Raw genomic sequence first — 15,687 nt, 5'->3', positions numbered from 1 at the left:
CTCCTCTGAAGCACAAACTTTCTTCAGAACCTCAGGCAGACATAGAGGATGGACCATGACAAATGCAGCATCTTTGAGGCTTTCCTGCCCACAGGCCCAACCCTTCTGCGATGGAAAAAGCTTTTTAATAAGGCATTGTCAGTCACAAATTCAGTATTTAACCCTTGGGAGGGAAGGAAACATCCCAACCAAAGAAGTGCTATTCACTTACATAGGAAAATGTTAGTTTGAATAATTTGTAGGAATTTCTGGGAGCAATTACATTATTCTTCCATTCCTTTTTCTGGGTGATCTGGGCAATTGCTTTCATTATGATTAAAGCACCTGGCTTTGGGAGCAAGGGAGATGAAAAGTAAGCACCAACTAAACATATAAAACACTCCAGCAACATTCCTGGAATAGTTTTGCTGTACACATGATTGTGTGGTACAAAGATTTTTATTGGCTTCACTGCTCAGTGTGGTCATTTAAGATTCATGCCAAATAAACCTGCTGCTCTGTAGTGTCATTTATTTCCCATCTCTATGTTCACATCTAATCTTCCTCAACAGCAAGTTCCCAACCCCTGCACAAATTCACAAGCTCAGTGAATGTTCTGTTACCTTCCCTTGAAACTAATAACCATGAAACAGGGCACTGTTTGTTACTCCTGGCAGCTGAAGGGGGAAGATGTAAGTAGAGGACCTTCAGAAAAGCCAACAAAAGAGCAACAGCTGGGGAAGAGGCTTTGCCACCAACAGGTTCCTTGCACCATCTTTCTGCAGCAGCCTAGTGTTTGGTGCCAGAAGCAGAGGTGTTCTGGACTGAGCCCTGGGATGAGTGCAGCACGCTGCCCAGTTTATACACACCTGATGTGGAAGACCAAGGAAAGAAAAGATGCCCGAGTCAGAAAAGCCTCCAGTTCCATCTACAGAAACCTTCAACACAGAGAGACGTTGCCAGATGTTTCCTTATCACAATACACTTCCCCTTATTAGCATGACTAACCAAACACAACTTACCCAAATCAAATCCTGACCATTTCCCCAACTTAAGCTTAATGACTTCTCTCAGGTTTATGCACTTTTGCAGCCTGCAACCTAAAGCTGAGAGCTTCTTCACGAGAACGTGCCCAGCTGGGAAATTCCTGGAGGCTTAGAACGGCTCCTGTGCCATGACACAAGGGTAGAACACTGTTGGAAAGGGCTGCTGACTCTGGACAATTTATATGCTAATTTCAGAAATGATTCCTCCTACATTAAATAAGGAGCTAAGGAATGTTCCAAAGGTCTAGACAGACCACACCATTGGGTAAATCAAGGCTAATACTGCCCACAGCATATTACACCGTGTGAACTCTCTTCACTGCACACACACTACTAATTTTAGTTCCACGTGGTTCCTCAGCTGACTGGCCAAAATATAAACTACAACGAGCTCCCCAAAGCCTCCCTGGGCCCATCTTGACCTTGGACTTGCCTTTAATATTAAACTTGAGGAAAAAACACCTAAAAGGTCACACTGCTATTTTTTTCATTTTTTTTTTTTTAAATTCAGGGAACATTTATAAATGGTTTATAAAGGGTTAACAAATGATTACTAGGTTATGAAAATGGTTAAAAAAGGATGGAGAACTATGAACAAGGAGGATAGCTGTCACCCACCTGATCCTAAAACATCAGCCTCTTAGGAAAGCACAGTGCAGTTCTAGCCCAAGCTCTGATTCAACCCCTTCAGTGTAAAGGCCACATCTGGCAAACAAGTCAAACAGCTTCAAACTTCTTTGAGCACTGACAAATCCTCCAGCATTGTATTAGCAGTCTTCTAAGACTATTATTGTTTTAAAGGACAAGTCAAATCTGGCTCCAAATTTAGCCTCTGTAGAAACAAGCTGCTATAAAGCCTTAGAATAACAGAAAGATTTCCACTTCGTATTTTACTTGCAATAAAAATGCTCTTGAAACAAATTCTCACATGGGATATGGACTCCTAGCAACACAGAACTGAAAAACTCCAAATGAAGCAAGCATCACTAAATCAAAACAGAGGGAGCAAAAAAAAAATGACTAAGATCAGTTAAATTGGTTTTCAATTTCTTCCGGTTCCATATCTAAAGTTGCTGAGTACACCCCGCTGCAAAGCAGGCACGGATGCAAAGCGTGCAGCTAAGTGCTTAGCTGTCACAGGAAAACAAAAATTCCACTAGCAATGACATTTTGGGGTTAGAAATGAGCTCAAATGAGCACCCAGAGCATTTACAGCATCTTCTGCATGCTGTGACAAAGTTTGTACAATCTCACGTCCTGGTAAACTCTAAGGTACTAAATATCATGAGGTACAGAGCAACAGAATCCCAGCGTGACAGAGGCTGGAAGGGACCTCTGGAGATCTAGTCCAACCTCCCTGCTAAAGCAGGGTCACCAAATGCAGGCTGCCCAGGATCCTAGGGCTCTGGCAGCCTCACAGCAAAGCAGCTTTTCTTCATGTTCAGATGGAACCTCCTGGGTTCCAGTTTGTGCCCATCATCCCCTGTCCTGCTGCTGAGCACCGCTAAAGAGACTGGCCTCATCCTCTTGATCCCTGCCCCTCAGATATTGATAAGCATTGAGAAGATCCCCTGCCACTCTTCTCCAGGCTGAACAGCCCCAGGTATCTCAGCCTTTCCTGGTGAGAGAGATGCTCCCCTCAGCATCTTCATACTTTCACATGACAGAGATCTGTTTTCTTTTCAGCTGAAGTAAGAGTCTCTGACAGACTTTGTTTTCTTTTTCTTTTCTTTCTACCTAACTCTCTGAGGATTATACCAAACCCAAGTCATTCATACAAACTCACAAGACTCTTGTTAACAGGTGGTGTAACATTCTGGGGACAAAGAGTTGAGTACTAGGGCGAAAGAGCACTGCCCATACACCTCCTCCCATTGTCAGTCAACAGCTGAACTTCCACCGAGTGCCAAGGACCTGGATTAGACGTTCAATTCACAGTGTGGGCACCAGAAAACTCTTTCCCTCCCCATTACACATGCACCCCAACTGATCAGGGCACTAAAACTTAATTCTATCAGAGGAGCTCTCTCTCTCAGCAACTCCAATCAGTAATGCAGTGCAGCTTTCCATAAACCAGTACCAACAGGACCCCAAGACCCAAAAAAGCTCATACATCTCACACAGCCTGGAACATGCTTTGCTACGCAGCAGACACCTCAGTCAAATGACTCCTGATAATGATCAATGATAGTCAATTGGCAGCTGGGCTACTGGACAAATGCCAAACTTCACCTTCCAGCTAGAGGAATGAGGAGGATATATGTGAATGTGATCTTTGGCAGGGAGAGGGACATTGTTAAACTGCTGTGGGAAAAATGCTTAAAGCTCAAGCATTTCCTTAAAACAAGATTACAACGAAACATTAGAGGCAGCATTATTAACAATAATCGACCTGCCTAGCTAAATGAAAAAATACCTCCAAGCTCATCTCCAATCTGGAGAGGGGAAAACAATAATTAAAATTAAAAATCTGGTGTTTCATGTCCTTGTTTTTTCTTTTTTTTCCCCTGAGCATTCCAGCAGAGATGCTGACTGCAAAGAGAATAGGCCCTTGTGTGCTTCGGGTTTTGAAACCTGAGAAAGTTCCCCACTTACCTGTTCTTATTCCCCATCAGCGAATGAGGAGGAGATGAAGGGAGGCTGTAGCCAGGTGGGGGTCGGTCTCTTCTCCCAGGCAACCAGCAACAGAACGAGGGGGAACAGTCTCAAGTTGTGCCAGGAGAGGTTCAGGCTGGATATTAGGAAGAGGTTCTTCACAGAGAGAGTGATTTGCCATTGCAATGGGCTGCCCAGGGAAGCGGTGGAGTTGCCATCCCTGGGGACCTTCAGGAAAATCCTGGGTGAGGCACTTAGTGCCATGGTCTGGTTGATTGGATAGGGCTGGGTGATAGGTTGGACTGGATCATCTTAGAGATCTCTTCCAACCTGGCTGATTCTATGATTCTACAACTTTGAGTTTAGACTAAAACACTTTTGAGACACCAGAAGCCATCCTTATATCCCAAACCTATTTCTGAAGGGTGAATCTTGTCCAGGTAAGTGTCTCTGAACAGAGACACAAAACATACACAGCTTTGAAAAGGATTTGGGGATCTCAGAAGCCAAAGTTGTTGAATCCTATGTCACACAGAAAAACTAAGCTGGCTTTATAATCTGTGTGTCAAAACTACTACCATAAAATATCCCATTGCCTTACACCAAGTCAGGACTTCCCCTCAAACCGTGGGATACTCCACCACTGACCCCACTGGAGTTGCCACTGAGGCAGCATCTCACCTTAGCAGTGTATGCTATAGAAAATGTGACTAAACAATCTGTGTCTCAGATATTCCCTCTGTCATGCTTTTCCCAAGGCAGACAAAAAACCCAGCACAGTGAGAACATTGCTAAATATTCATACAGATCTGCTTCCTGAGAATCCACATCTGACAGGTGTCTTCTGAGGAGCATGTGTGCAAACCTGCACAGAAATAGCTACATACAAACTCTCTGCTGCTCAGCAGAAAAGTGGTCCCCAGTTAGAGACCATTCAGAGGCTTTCACTCAGCACTGCCCACCCAGCTTAGAGTTGCCTTCTTTCCCCCTGCTTCCTCAGATTTTTTCCATCTCAGCTTCATTCCATCATCCTTCACCTCTCCTGTACAGGCTCAGCCAGCTCCTCTCCTTCACGAATCCACTTAGTTTCCCCCAGAAGAGACCATATCTCAAAGAGGGGGAAAAAACCCCAACAAACAAAAAAACCCAAACACAGACTGAAACTGATGTTATTATTTTGTTACTTCTCTGTATGTCCCTTTCCTCATGCTGCCTCTTCAGGTTAGTTTCTTTAGGGCAAGGATTATTTGCTGTTCTGTGTGCTAATACAACACAGCCTCCATCTTAAGCAGCCTCTGTTCATTACCATGAGAGGTTGAGAATAAAAGGAAACTGCCTTTCCCTAGGTAAATGCTCTCTAGAGAGAGATCAATCATTATCTGTCTTTGAAAAGGAACCCCAGAAAGCACAGTACAAACATGCCAGATGTCAGAGGATCCAGAAAAAGCTCAAGAGGAAGTTAGCCACAAAGTTTGCAGAGTAGCAGATGAATTTCTACCACTCTCAAGAAAGCAGGAACTCAGAATTCCAGCTTTCTAGTTAGAAAAAATGTCTTGGGTTATTGCAAGGACTATCCTATTCTGAGATGCCAAAAGGATCTGTTTTCTTTCCCATGAAGCTCAAGTTTCCACCTTTGGCTACATTCTCAGAATACAAAGTCCTGTTTTTAACCCAATTCAGTAGGGCAGGCAACAAGGAGAGTGGAAGAAAATCTCCAACTGTGTACTGAACAGCCAGTTAAGGCTTCTGGAGAGAGAGACATGAGTTTCAGATCAAGGTGGACCATTACAGTCACCCTGTGCAATCACCTCCCTCACACAGACCAGACATCAAGGTGGACCATTACAGTCACCCTGTGCAATCACCTCCCTCATGCAGACCAAAAACTATCAGGCAGATCTAAGAAGCTTAAAACCACACATTCCTGAAAGGCAGCTCTGAAGTAAACCAACAATGCTTCGAAAGAGGGAGATGTGAACACCACTGAGGTGTGGAAAGGCTATAGCTCCTCCCTTGGAGCATGCAGCATACATCACACATTCAGAAAGCAGAGTGTGCTTTTAGATTTAGGACAAAACCTGGCAGGAATAGGGGTTTGAATTCAGGAGGGGAGTTTGAGCAGTTTATATGAGAGTTGCTCAATTCTTCGGCCCTCTGCTGGTGAACTGAGGGAGAGGAAACAAATTGATGTAAACATTGTATTTATGAATAACCTATAACCATTAATTTCCTCTTCAATGGCCACATCAGCCTTCCAATTTTTGTCAGCATCAGCCTCTTTCTTTCAAAAGACCAGTGTCTTTTGTCCAAAAGGGAGTAAGAAAATTCTCCTGTGTACAACAAGCAAAAAGGTGACAGCGCTGCCATCAGTCACCTTCCTCTTCTACCAACAATTCCCTTCGTCACCACAAGACGACACAGTCCCAAGGTAGCTTCAAACAAATTCTCTACAGATAAAAATCCCCGTGTTTTTCCTCCCTCAGGGTCTCACTGATGACTGCATTGCTACGACACACTTTAGTGCCCAAGAAAAACTCAGTGCTTTAAGGCAAGACCTCAAGGCCAGACCGCGAGGATTGGGTAGCTCACGTTCAGCTCAGTGCTCAGCAGGAGCTGTGAATCAGAGGTCCCCCCACTCTTGCAGGGGTGTGCAATCCTCAAGCCAGCCTGTGATGTCTGTAGGAAGTCCCTGAGGGCAGTCTCTTACACCTCTTTCAAGGACCCCAAGTACGGGCGTTTGTCTCCAGGCTGCTTATAAGCTTACCTTCACAATAAAGATTGGCTCTGTTGCACAGTATTGCACATGTTGTGGCTCAACCTACACTGCTTCCAGCGTGAGTTATTACAGGGACCTTCCAAACAGCAGAAATTAAAACCTGATGGTGGAATACTTCCCCACAGTTACCCATTTTTCACTTTCTTATTCCCAGGCAAATCAGCAAAAGAAAGAGGTTAAATTCCTTTCCATCACCGAGTTTCCACCACTTTTGTATGGATGTTACCCATAAAGTTGACAGCATTGCCAGGGTGGTGGTAGCTGAAGGAGCAGTTGGAGCCTAAGATAGTTACTTACAACAGCAGCAAGTTAGCAAAAGCTAGCAAACAAGGTTGTAACTTCATAGTGTGTATGATGAAGAGGAAACATGCATGTCAGTATGCATGCACGCTACAGTTTGTGACCTCTTTACAACACATTCCTTTGTATGAACCACATTATGAGGTGCACAGCCTCAGCCTTCTTCCCTGAAATAAACACATCCAGAAGTCCTTCAAACACCACCCACATTATCAAGAAAATAAATAAATAAATATTTACATTGTGGAACAAATATGGAGAGGTTAACTCCTTCCTAAAAGGATAACAAATACCAACTGTCCTGCTTCTCATACTTTTGTTACAAAGTGCCAGACACAACTAATAAAAATTAAAAGCTTTGCCCCACTTGATTCCTTCCAGCAGGAAAGTAATTCAGGGCTGTTATACATCTTTATTCACACCAGCACCAAGCTATAGATCTTAGGAAGAAGCCTCAAGTGTGAAGGATATAGGATCTGATTTTGGTGCTGGTAGCAATCACATTAAAGCTCCTCCCTGCTCTGTCACAGAGCTACAACCTGCAGACACCAGACAGAGACAGTTTTCATGTGCATGTTTATCTACAAATGTATTTTGATAAAAGAATCATAGAATGGTTTGGGTTGGAAGTGTCCTCCAAAGGTCCAACTCCCCTGCAGTCAGCAGGGTCACCCTCCACTACAGCAGGCTGCTCAGAGCCTTGTCCAGCCTCACCTTGAAGATCTCCAGGGATGGGGCCTCAACTACCTCCCTGGGCAACCTGTTCCACTGTTCCAGCACCCTCATGGTGCAGAACTTGTTCCTAACATCCAATTTAAATCTCTCATTTCAAACCATTGCCCCTCTTCCTATCACTGCGGGCTTTTGCAAACAGTCCCTCTGCAGCCTTCTTGTAGGTACTGGAAGGCTGCTCTCAGGTCTCACTGGAGCCTTCTCCTCTCCAGGCTGAGCAGCCCTAGCTCCCTCAGCCTGTCCTCGCAGCAGAGTTGCTCCAGCCCCTGATCATTTTCGTGGCATATATAGAGAACAATGTCCTGTCTTAAACAGCTGGCTCCCCACGGATGCCACTCCGAGGTCCCGTCGTCAGTTACCTGCGCAGAACGGAGCAGCCCCGCAGCGCTTTCCGCCGGCTGGGCTGCCACGGCGAGCGGCAAATGCTCTGCTGCCACCCAGTGACTGCTCCTGGTACTGGCAGCTTCCCAGGACCATTTCCTCCTGCTCCGTATCTAACCCGGCAAGCGAAAACCAAACCCAAATCGAGTCAAAGGCAGCAGCTAGGGCTGAAGCGCTTGGCATAGCACTGGTGCCTCCCTTCACCTGTATGCAAATGGCCTCAAGTTCTTTTCGTCATTCTGCTAACAGAAGCAAAACTTTATCTGAATTCCCAGTCACAAAACCATCATTGTGCTCTAGCAGTTAATTTTTACTGGTTTACAATGTACCTTCCTTCAGACACGAGATAATGCCAGCTCACCAGAGCAAACCTTTCCCACTGCTGCTATGCTGGATAGCTGATCAAAGCCTTGATTTCGCACTATTATGTCAATGCCAGACACGCCGATTCCCCTCACTGTTTCCACTCAGGGACTGTTCAGTTCCTTTCTTTGGTCTCTTCACAAAGCACAACTTGTTTTAGCCCTTACTACTACATCTAAATTAAGTTTGCCATGGTATATGAGCACAAGTGGTAGCCAGGAAGGTTTAAGTGAAGAAGTGAAATGCTGTTACTCCTATCTTGAGATTCATTCCATCTATAATTATGTCTTCAAATGCTTAAAGGCTTCAGCTTTCTTTGCAGGAAAAAAATCTACATCTGTACAATGCCAATTCAAAGAAATCCAGGAAACCAGCAAAGAAGCTTTTATCAATATGTACTTGCACACAGGGACAAACTGCTTGGCTTTGAAGAATTTGTCCAGATTGCTAGGGCAAATCTGCTCAAATTAGCGCAATTTAACATTTGCAAACCAGTTTATACAGTGAATTACTTTAAAATGTGGTTTACATTCTCAGTTACCAGCTCGAGATGGTATGAAAGACCCTGACTGCTCAATGGATGAATGCTCAGTCGAGAGCTTATTGTCACAGAGGAAGCACAACTACAGACTTAAAGCAAGTCCAGCAGTGCTTGATTTATTTTTACCTATTTCAGTATTATTCTTCTTCAGGCACATAAGATGTGGCAGGATGTCCCTGCCCCCCAGAACACATGGGTCCCAGAACATCACTGAACACCTAAAGAAATGAAGAATTAACTTCTCTCCCAAGAGCTGTCTATAAGAACATCCAATGGTGTTAAATTCTAGAGATTACTTTCACCACACTTTGTCCTCTGCTGTGCTCTGGAGTTCTCAAAGATCAAGAGATTGCTTGGAGACTCATGAGCAGTTACTGGCATTTAACTATATTTCACTCAGGTGGGATGATGAAATTGGATTTGGCAGTCTGTAAGAAGTTTTAACTTCCTGACAGTTTCATACTGCAAGCATAATGCAGAAGCGTTCCAGACAAATATTTTGGTACCAACAGATGTGTATTGCTGATACTTCACTGCCTCACAACATACCTTCCTACATTTTGCCATAAAAAAACAAAACCCAGTTGTACTCCCAACCCCTTGAATCAGGCCCCAGCACTTAACTATGCTGAGAATGTTCCATTAAGTGCATCCAGAAGTGCCGATCACACAGCCCAACCTGCCAGAGCAGAGTCCAAAACAGGGGCTTGAACTCCCTCTGTCGGCTAAAACCACAAGAGAAGCAAAAAACATCCTCTCACACACAAAAAGAAAAACAAGAAGGAAACCAGTCTTGACAAACAGACTAAAACAGCAGAGCCATCACCAAAGGCCATGGAGAAGCAATCCAGGACGGTCACAGGGCACTGTAACGCTCCTTGATAGTCTCACGTACAGGCACAAGCCAGCGGAGATTTGCTGGGGGAGAAAGCAGTTGTGGCAATGAAACAGCAGAGCTAGATGCTCCATCAAGGGGTTGTTTTGTCAAATGATACAGTACAAGGTTCTGTAAAACACTACTTCTGTTTTCTGGCAAGTCTGTCAGCACACCAACATGCTGGCGGCCACGGTGAGGTAACGTCCATGGCACAAATCTTGCCAAATTCCTTCTCACACAAGGAAATTGCCTTCCTCCCAGCGGGATTCTTCCATATGTTATGGGTCACAACCCTTATCTGAGCCACCATCTTCTCTGTAGCGAATTTAATTCAACCCTTCCTCATCTAGTAAATCAGATGTGGCCCTCCCCAAACATCCAAACACGAGGGGCTGGTGACAAGCCAGCTACCACCTCGCTCCGTGCACATGAGGAACCACCTATGCGTGAAACTCGGGGCAGAACTGAATGCGAGGTGCTCCAGGAGTAAATTTCACAGCAGCCACCTATACACTCTAGGTGAGTTTTAGAAAAGCCTGAACCTTCAGTACACACTTTCCAGTATCTGCACAACAAGGAAGTACAGGAGCCTGCTTTACAGACCTCCAGAGACTGCATCAGGGTCACTCAGGAGATGAGAAAAGAGCTGAGGACTTCAGAAAATGGCAGAGGCAAAAGCTTAATAGTCACTGTGGAGGGTCTCAATCAAGCAGATGTTTGAAACATGTGCCTAATTTTAAAGTGCTGAGTCTGATGGCAGTAGATATTGCAGTGGGCACCAACCCAAGAGAGAGTTAAGCAGGAAAGGCCAGTGGACAAAACAGGATGAAAAGCAGAGCATGAAAAAACATACTTTTTTTTTTTTGCTCATGTGCTCTACTCATCTGTGTAACCTACCCCAGAGAGGCCCCAGCAAGCAAGTTAACTTCAGACCTCAATTACAACATGTGGGCAACTTTACTGCCCAACAAAAAGCACATTAGACATTTCTGATCTCACTTTATGACATAAATTCTCCTCTTCTGATGATCACTGCTGGCTGTGTAGGTGTGCAAGGTGAACACCACCACCAAGTTATTTGTGCTGCATTAGTGTATTACCAAGACTAAAAACCTCACCTGCAGGGCAGGTGCTGCTATGGCCACATGCTTGGGTTATGGATTAACCAACTCCTATCAGGAATGGGTCTATCAAGCAGCTCTAAAGCAAGAAAGGCAGGTGCTATTCCTGCTGAGGGCTCCGATTGAGTTACACCAGGGAAGAAAAGCTTTGCTTTCTTCAGCACATCTGATTAGGGAAAAAAAAAAAAGACAGAGGCAATACCTTACACTACACAGTGAAGCTTAAAGTACAATCTGCTCCTCTTATGGCCCCTTCTGCTGGCTACTTTGATCTAAGTTTTATTGTCTGGGTTTAACACCTCCACCTTTGATTTTACAGGGAACCTGTTAAGAGCTGCTTTTCTATCCCACATAATTGTTCAAGTCTTTTCAGAGAAACCACCAATTATCCAGGATGCTGGAAACTAAACACTTGTAGCTTTGGTGAAATACAAGATTATTCTCACTGGTATTAAACAGGTAAAGGAAGACACATTAAAAGACTTAAGTTTTATTTTCCAAGATCATTACTTCATTAAAAAAAAAGAGCACTGGCAACAGCTCAGCATATTGTGTGTGAAACCAACTCATTCCTACAGGGAAGAAGGAGACCTAAAGTAATAAAATAACACAGCCTGGACTGGCTTCCAGCTTGCCTCAGTAGGATGCTCATTGTGCAAGATCATTGTTGTATTACCCCTGCACAGTTCAATGCTATAGTGTTACAGTTTTGCATCACACACAGACTGGAAATTCTTTTCTGGAGCTCAGAGAGCTCAGCCTGATTTTAGCCAGAACGCTACACAGTAACCCCAACTTTAAAGGGGTTTGATTTTTGTGCTTCCCTGATATTGTAACACAGTCTTCAACATTCGACTCGGCCAATCTGCAGCCACTCTGGCAACTTGTAGTCAGATGAGGGACTGTATTGACATTACACAGACACACACCTGCTGCACAATAGACCATGGTCTTACCAAAGCACTCCATTTTCTACTCTGACAGGAGTTTCCATTCTTTCCAACGCTGATCATCCTTTGTCAACAGGATCATGCAGGGCTATCGGCCTCATAGACAGCTTTCCAAACTCATGTTGATGTTACATCATCATGAAAAGCCAGGCTGTTCACTCACCCCAAAGAGCAAAACACAGGCAGTGCAAAGCAAGATGAGACTAAAGGAAAACTCATGCATCCTTGAAGTTATTTTCAGGTCTGACAGAAGTGAGAATGGGAGCGGTCAAACAACTGCTGTTGGGGACAGCTGCCCAGTTTTTCACCCTGTATTTTTGTACAGCTACACTAATACCTTCATTACTGAAATCCAGCAACTTTCACTAAACTTGCACCACATCTGCCAGCCACAGATCACATCCAACCAGATCTTTATAAATCAGATGGCAAAGCAGCGATAGTCCTTCCTCTTTTGAGAAGGTGAGAAAGAAATTGAGTTAAAAGTTTAGAGGTTCCAGGATTCCCCCCCCCCCCCCCCCCCTGCAATTTTAAAACAGACTAAAGGAAAAAAAAAAAAGATTAAATCTCAAGTTACATACAAGATTAGGCAGCAGTAAAATTATAAACCAACTGATGTGGAAATGTCAACATCATCTTCTAAGCATACAACTGAAGTTCACAGCTGCTGCAAAAAGAGAAGGCAGTATTGTCTGCTAGCAAAGGCAGTGAGCAGGGACTGCAGGTTTGATTCTTAACTCTCCCACGGACTTCAGGCTCGGCTGTGGGCAGATCACCAAATCTCTCAGCTGATCATCTCCAAAATAAAGGATAGCAATATTTTCCAATCCCAGCAGGATGTTTTCAGGAAAGGACTTGGGAGGCACTCAAATAATGCAATGATGGGGGCAATGGAAGTATCTGTACAGAACAAAGACAACACCTGCTCAGCTAGCTTAATGGAAAAAAGATGACTGAGACTGTTAGAAGGGCTTTCTAGCATTAGAGATGAGCTAAGCTGCAATTGTCTTCAACTTCCAGTTGGAAGTTTAAAAAAAAAAATAAATAAAGCACCACCAGTAAACCATTTTTGTATACAGCTGCTGTGGAAAAATTCTAAGCATGGGGCTAAAAATGAAAACCAGTGGAAGTAATCTACATAACTGGCTGGAATTGTCCCTCAGGGGAGATATTTGAGTTTTCTCTTGCAGTTGGTAACGTGGGTAGGTCAGGACAAAACATCTGCCTTTGGCAAACAAGTGCATCTATGAGGGAGCATACCACAGGTTCTCCTCTCTAACTGCAGCAGTGTTAGTCAACTAAGACACTTAAAACACACCTATTGCACCTTGTGATGCCATTTTATACAGTCCTGGATTTCTTCTCATAGTACTTTTCATGGGAGACAATGACAGGTGACCCCTCCAGTAGTGTGCTGCACATATCACTATGGACTTGGTATTTGGGGAATGGGATCTCAGCCTTGAGGATTTTTCCTGAGCATTTTCTCTCACTTGACACTGGCAAAAGAGTAGCTCTACAAACACAGAAAAAAAATATTGAAGTTCTACATGAAATATGAAGTTTGTGATTAAGGAAGCTTGAGGACCTGGTATTTATTCCTGAACTAGCAACAAATTTCCCATGACCTCACAATTTCTTCATTTCTATGCTCCATGATCTATTTTATCTTTAAAAAAAAGCTGATGGTCTCCCATGAGGGTGCAGGAAAGGGCAGTGGAGAGTTATGAAACACTCTACAAGCTGAATAATGATGCTTCGCATGCACAAGTCTCTGGACCATCTCCTTTTCTCCCTGTTGGAGTCCAAGTGCTCAGTTCTCATCAAAAGGCTGCAGATGCTGAGTTGCCTTGGACCCAGGGACACATCTGACCAATTTCTATTACCATAATTCCCAACAACACAGCATCACTTTTTTTAAAGAGTTTCCTGGCTGCTTCTAGGAATTGCACAGAATTAGTCCCCTGCTACCAATGTTTAAATTCATTCACCAAACCAAGTTTGATGGAAGAGATAAAGAGTCAAATGTGTAATAAGGGTCATGGATTTTGTGACAACTAGTAGCAAGTAGAGCAGAGTGCCCACGTGGAGTGTGCTCAGCAAAGGGAAGATCAAGTTATCTGACCACCTTGGCTTGCCTGTGAGCAAACTGGGAGAAGGGCAGCATGTTCCTCCTCTTGCCCCAGGGGGATGTAGAAATGAGATGAAAAGGAATCCAACAGAGAACTGCGTGGAGAACTATGAGGAGATAGTACAGGGACCAGAGGATATTGGTTGAGTATTATCAGCAGATCACACAAATCTAAATCTCATCTTCCTGTTTACGATGGGAAGCTGAAGGAGCGGAAGGTTTTTTGCCGTCCCTACTTGTGAGAGGCTTGCGTGCTGTCCACATTTGTAAGCCATTAGCTTACAGCACATGCTGCAACAACAAAAGCAAGGTTTGTTACAGCCATGGGAATTCTTTCCAGTGAAACCACAGAGAAGTAGGCGGGACAGGATCCCAGGGACCAGCTGAAGCATCACCAAGGAGCGGCAGGTTCACAAACATCCAGAGAAAGCTGCAGCAGGTGACTGTCAAACCCCTCCCAAAAGAGCAGTCAAGGGAAGGGGAGTCTGTGACCTCCCCAAGTAGAGGGCTCAGTTAAGGAAGCATCCTTCGTATCTAGCAACTCTTTTTACTGAAATTCAAACTCCAACTTGTCCCAAAATCAGCACACAGAGATTAGAGCACATCAACAGATCACTGGGCTCCATGATCTCTCGAGGTCCCTTCCAGCCCCTACCACCCTGTGACTGTGGGAACAGCAGGGGGAAGGGCAAAACCCAGACCACAAGAATCAATTCAACACCCCAGTTATTCTCATATTTTACAAAGGAACTTTCTTTAATAATGCACACTTCAAATTTTACCCACTTCCATACATTCATTTCCACAATTTGGACAATTATTGCATGAAACTTGTGGTCATTTCCATCTTTCAGTACAAGTGACATCAGGTACCACAATTTTGTATTCAATCCTAGTTAAGCTTTCCATCAGTTACAAAAACGTGAAGCAAGAACAAGACCATTCCCTTCAGAAAGCCTTCTTCACATTTGTCCAGATGCAAAGACTACATAATGGAGACTCTTGTGGTGTTCATGATCATCCCACACCGATTCTTGTTGCTTTGGTAGATTATAGTGGAATACAATGGCGAAAACAAAAACCCAAATAACCTTAAGAGGCAACAACAACACCAAGACGACATGAAACCTGCAGGCTCCTAAAAAGCAGCCACTTCCTTTTTGGCAAGGCAAAGCTACTTCAAGTAATCAGAAAAGTGGAAAAAACCCACATTTTTTTCCCCAGTACAAAGGAAAAATAAGACCATTGAACCTCCATTAATAAGTGCCAATAAATCAGAGGCAGTGATTGCATTGTGCTAGAGGGAGCAGAAAGCATCCTGACATAAAACCATACCAACCAAAACCTCAGATCTAGAAAAACTGTGTGCTGATGGTTGTACCTGCCTGCCACAATGTGTGTTCTAAGTGCATGACTGAACATCAGCATGGTAATGCCACTGAGACCTGTGCAAGTGAGTTACTGGGTGGATCACTCTGCAACAGAAACAAGAGAGTGACCACAGACAAGACCATGGCTTAAAAGGCAAAATTACAGTAGTAAAGAAAGACTGCAGCAGTAGCTCAGAGCTTGCTTCAGACGAGTTTCACACATGCAAGCCACAATGCTTATTTTGTTCCACAGCACAAGGAAAAGATAAGCACAAAATAAAGAAACAGAGAAGCAGCACTACACAGCTTCCAAACAGTGAGCCAACAAGGCAGAAATGTGCTCTGGAGCTCAAATGCACCATCAGCCCAGGTACTTCCCTCTCCCTTTTGCAGGAAGGAAAGAAAAGACAAATAAGGGGAAAGGGGAAGGAAAAGTATAGAAGATGACTGCTTGGCACTGCCACAAAATATTTTGTTGTTCAAAAAGAAGAGAATGAGGTGACTTGCAAATTACAGCAGTGGTTT

This window comes from Dryobates pubescens, chromosome 22, assembly GCF_014839835.1.
Source record: "Dryobates pubescens isolate bDryPub1 chromosome 22, bDryPub1.pri, whole genome shotgun sequence".
Classification (NCBI taxonomy): Eukaryota; Metazoa; Chordata; class Aves; order Piciformes; family Picidae; genus Dryobates; species Dryobates pubescens.
The sequence above is the reverse complement of the archived record's forward strand: the minus strand, read 5'-3'. Positions refer to the sequence as shown.